Genomic DNA, 4,854 nt, shown 5'->3' on the forward strand with positions numbered 1-4,854 from the left:
TCTGGCCTCTCACAGACCTGTAACTTTCTTCCCTTTAAGAGCCCAGCATCTGTCCTCCCACCTTGTTAAACCTGTATTATGGCCCACGCTGTTTGAACTCGTAATTAGTATAAAAGACACCTGTCCCACAACCTCAAACCCAGTCGTACACTCCACAAACCTCACTAATGGCCAGATGACAAAAAGAGCCTGTCAAAGGACACCCAGAAAACAAATTGTCACCCGACCTGCACCAGGCTGACAAGACTGAATCTGCAATAGGTAAGCAGCTTGGTGTGAAGAAATCAACTGTGGGAGCAATTATTAGAAAATGGAAAACATACAAGATCACTGATAATCTCCCTCGATCTGGGGCTCCACGCAAGATCTCACCCCAAGCAAAAATCCCAGAACCACACGGGGGGATCTAGTCAATGACCTGCAGAGAGCTGGGACCAAAGTAACAAAGGCTACCATCAGTAACACACTACGCCGCCAGGGACTCAAATCCTGCAGTGCCAGACGTGTCCCCCTGCTTAAGCCAGTACATGTCCAGGCCCGTCTGAAGTTTGCTAGAGAGCATTTAGATGATCCAGAAGAGGATTGGGAGAATGTCAGATGGTCAGATGAAACCAAAATAGAACTTTTTGGTAACAACTCAACTAGACTTGTTTGGAGGAGAAAGAATGCTGAGTTGCATCCAAAGATCACCATACCTACTGTGAAACATGGGGGTGGAAACATCATGCTTTGGGGCTGTTTTTCTGCAAAGGGACCAGGTCGACTGATCCGTGTAAAGGAAAGAATGAATGGGGCCATGTATCGTGAGATTGAGTGACAACCTCCTTCCATCAGCAAGGGCATTGAAGATGAAACATGGCTGGGTCTTTCAGCATGACAATGATCCCAAACACACCGCCCGGGCAACGAAGGAGTGGCTTCGTAAGAAGCATTTCAAGGTCCTGGAGTGGCCTAGCCAGTCTCCAGATCTCAACCCCATAGAACATCTTTGGAGGGAGTTGAAAGTCTGTGTTGCCCAGCGACAGCCCCAAAACATCACTGCTCTAGAGGAGATCTGCATGGAGGAATGGGCCAAAATACCAGCAACAGTGTGTGAAAACCTTGTGAACACTTACAGAAAACGTTTGACCTCTATCATTGCCAACAAAGGGTATATAACAAAGTATTGAGATGAACTTTTGTTATTGATCAAATACTTATCTTCCACCATAATTTGCAAATAAAGTCTTTAAATATCAGACAATGTGATTTTCTGGATTTATTTTTCTCTTTTTGTCTCTCATAGTTGAGGTATACCTAGGATGAAAATTACAGGCCTCTCTCATCTTTTTAAGTGGGAGAACTTGCACAATTGGTGGCTGACTAAATTCTTTTTTGCCCCACTGTATAGCTGCAGGACAGACTTTGATGTGATGCCCTGAGGTCATAAAGTGGTCTTTATGACGGGTGAGCCCGTGTGAACATAAGGACTGAACCACATCAGCTGATGCTGCTGCCTGTAGCAAAGTCTGTGAATACAGCCAACACTGTTTCTCTAGTTCGCAGACTGAGTTTATCAGCACACATGTCCTCACTTAGTAGAACTGTTAAAGAGAAATTATTCTTTGGGTGGTCAATTCAAGTCAGACTTTGACGATCCTTTTTATTTAGCTCTAGATGGATTGGCACACATTTTGGTACGAACATCCATTTTCCCCAGAGGATGAAGCCTGTTTTATTCAGGGGGAATCCCGCTACTTTTAATTTGAACGTTTTTTTTTAGCAACCAGTGCCTTTTTTGTAGAGACAGAGTTGAAACGGGAAAACAGAGGGAATGACATGCGGAAAATGGTCCTGGTCCATATTCGAATCCGGGTCCTCCGTTACATCCCACTACATGGGCCCAATCCCGTTTTTGTTGGCACCACCTGCAGTTTGACACATGTCATGCATGGTAGAATGTCTTGACAACTTTAATGGATGATAACGCAGTTTGAGTGGAGACGTTTGTGGTCTCTCTGAATTCCTGACTTTTTATCTGGTGCTTTCATACTTTGGTTTGTATTATGTTAACGCTGATGTTCTTCATAATGAGTAATATAGCATTGTAGAGTCTTAGTCTTCGTTCCCATGTTGTCTTCTGGAAAGGTCATATCAGGTTTCATATGATTTGATTCTGTACCTTTTCATCAGTACCATGGAATAAACTGGCATTTTGGCTGGTAAAATGTTAACTTAACCTGCTCTTTAAATTGTAAGTAAATAAAGTACAAAACAAGATTAAACCAGTCCCAAAAGTTGATTATTTTAAACCATAACCTGGTCAAAAGCTGTATTTCTTTGTACCTTAAGTGCTGTAGTATATCGGTGTTCCACTGATCACTAAGTCTTCTTCTCTGTCTCTTTTTCTTTTCAGGTTATCCCTTCATCCCCGGCCTTGTGGATTTACACGCTGCCTTTATCTAAAGGGAAGTCCTATTGATTCTGCTCGCCATAAAGCCCACAGATTACAATGGAAAGGCCTTGATCACAGCTATGACATACCGCATCGGAATTTTTCAAGTCAAGGACTAAAGTAGAAGCGTGACGGGAGTTTTTATTTTCAGCTGTTACATTTCAGTTATTTTTGGGACATCCAATGCTTACAGAGTTTTCTGTAATTCTAAGCATGTATTTTTAATTTGCTTTGATTTATTCATTTGAACCAGACACTCTTCTGTCTCTACGGTATACACATCATATTCTGTAACCATGTACGGCAGCTCCCGTTCCGTCTCCAAGCTGGATGTTGTTGGTTCCAACGGTAACGGGTCGGTGTCTGGGAGCCCCGCGCGCTCCCCCCGCCTCCCCCGCTCCCCCCGCCTCGGACACCGGAGAAACAGCAGCAGCAGCTCCAGTGGACTCACGGGCTCCTGTAAGACCCTCTCTATGGAGAATATTCAGTCTCTGAATGCTGCCTACGCTACAGGGGGTCCGATGTACTTTGCTGACACACTTGATGATCCAATGGGCATCGGCAGCCTGGGCAGCGGGCTGAACCCCTCTGTGCCCAAAAACACCATGACGCTGGGCAGGGCGGGGGCCCGGGTGCCCTATGGGATCAGGGCGGCCGTCATGGGGAGCAGCCCTAATATAAACACTGGGGGAGGGGGAGGGATGATGCCCAATGATGCGATATCATTTGGGGGGGAAATGCAAAACCACCCCCCACAGGCGGCTACTGTGCCACACTCCATGAGACAGGTGAGCAGCGCAGGGTTTTTCTCTTCTGTTGTTGCAACCTTGAAGCCAAAGCAAACTACATTTGTATTTGTTGTCACTTACTCTATTTCATAATTGGTTAATGTCTGTGTAATTCTTGTTTTCAAATCTTTATACCTTAAATATTTGACATACTGTTAAAAGTATGATAGAATGAACAAAACATTTTGACAAAAACTAAAAAATTAAAAGCTGTGGTTGGACAAATTGACAGAAAATCACTTTATCTGAAAATGACTCGGTTACAATAGAGTGTTTTGTAAGAAAAAAAAATCAAGAAGGACTACATTTAAAAGAGTGACGAGTGTATGTCTCTATGCAATTGTAAGCATGCATTTTTTTTGTATTTGTTTAGTTTATCAATTTGTTTAGTTTATCAATTTGAACCAGATAATCATACTCTCCACACAGTTGGTTTTTCTAGGTGTAAAAAAATTAATCCTCAGTTAAAATCCATTGTTATCTTTAAAGAGTTTTGCTTAAAAAGCAAACAAACAGATGAGCTAAAATGAAATATCCATAATCTGATAATCTGTGCAAATGAAATTGGTTTCTGGTGTGGAGAGTCTTTGTCTCACCTTTGAGATCATCGAATTACTCAAATTGCACACAAACATTTTTGAACATGAATTATCCTCATGTTTTACTTTGTTGTGTTACTGTTTGTTTCTTAAGTCACATTTTAACTGCATGATAAGTAAGCTGTGTGGGTATTCATTCAGTATGTTTAAATAGACTAAGGTCTTCCCTCCCACTCTGTTAGTCATAACCTAAAGAATGTAGCTCCTTCCTCTCTCATATCTCCATCCCCCTCTTATTTCTAATTATTTCTCTTACAAAACAAATCCTTTCTTAATCCCTCCTTAACTCTTACTTCCTGCACCAGCTACCAAAGTAGTGTCGGTTTAAAAATGCATCCTAGTTATTTGTAATACTTTGGTACACTGCTGTTTAGGGATGTAACGATACCAAAAACTCACGGTACGATAATATCGCGATAACAAGTCCACGGTACGGTATTTATCGCGATATTGAATAATAAAGGTAAGAGAAAAAAAATCATAAATTTTTTTTTTAAATAAAACATTTTTTTACTCGGAAAATGTTTCTTTATTACATAATAAATCTGATTTTTACAGCATTTTTGTAGGATAGCAGTATTTTAAAGTGTCAAAAAAAAAGTGACAGTAACAGACTGGAACAAGAAAACCAGTGTTTTTGTACCTACTAGTACTACCAAACAAAGTAAGCATTTTCTTTATGCCACTGCATCTCACAAATAAACAAGGACATTTAATAATCAGACCCTGCAATAAAATAAATCAAGTTTCACTTTAGTTTTTCAAGTAACTCAACTCAAACTCACTAGTCACTCACTCAGCATCATCAGACAGGTTTTTAGGAGAATGTCCACATTTCCAGGTATTTATAAACTGGGATGTTTGGGCATTTACATACCCTGCCTCAGGAAAAACTCTCTCCGCTTGGTACTGATGTGCTGGACACCAGTGGCGCGTTAACCGAATTTTATTAACAATACGGAAACATCTGAAAGCAGTCTGTCATTTGACAGATTGAGAACAAACTCGGAACAGCGCAAAGTCCCCAGAGCCA

General features: G+C 41.3%; 1 pseudogene; it reads left to right on the forward strand.

Annotated features, from left to right (window-relative positions):
- The window catches only part of LOC104943826 (ELKS/Rab6-interacting/CAST family member 1 pseudogene), a 49,111-nt pseudogene that overhangs the window by 27,286 nt on the left and 16,971 nt on the right, over nucleotides 1-4,854 (forward strand).

This window comes from Notothenia coriiceps, unplaced genomic scaffold (genome assembly GCF_000735185.1).
Source record: "Notothenia coriiceps isolate Sejong01 unplaced genomic scaffold, NC01 NC01_scaffold00006907, whole genome shotgun sequence".
NCBI lineage: Eukaryota > Metazoa > Chordata > Actinopteri > Perciformes > Nototheniidae > Notothenia > Notothenia coriiceps.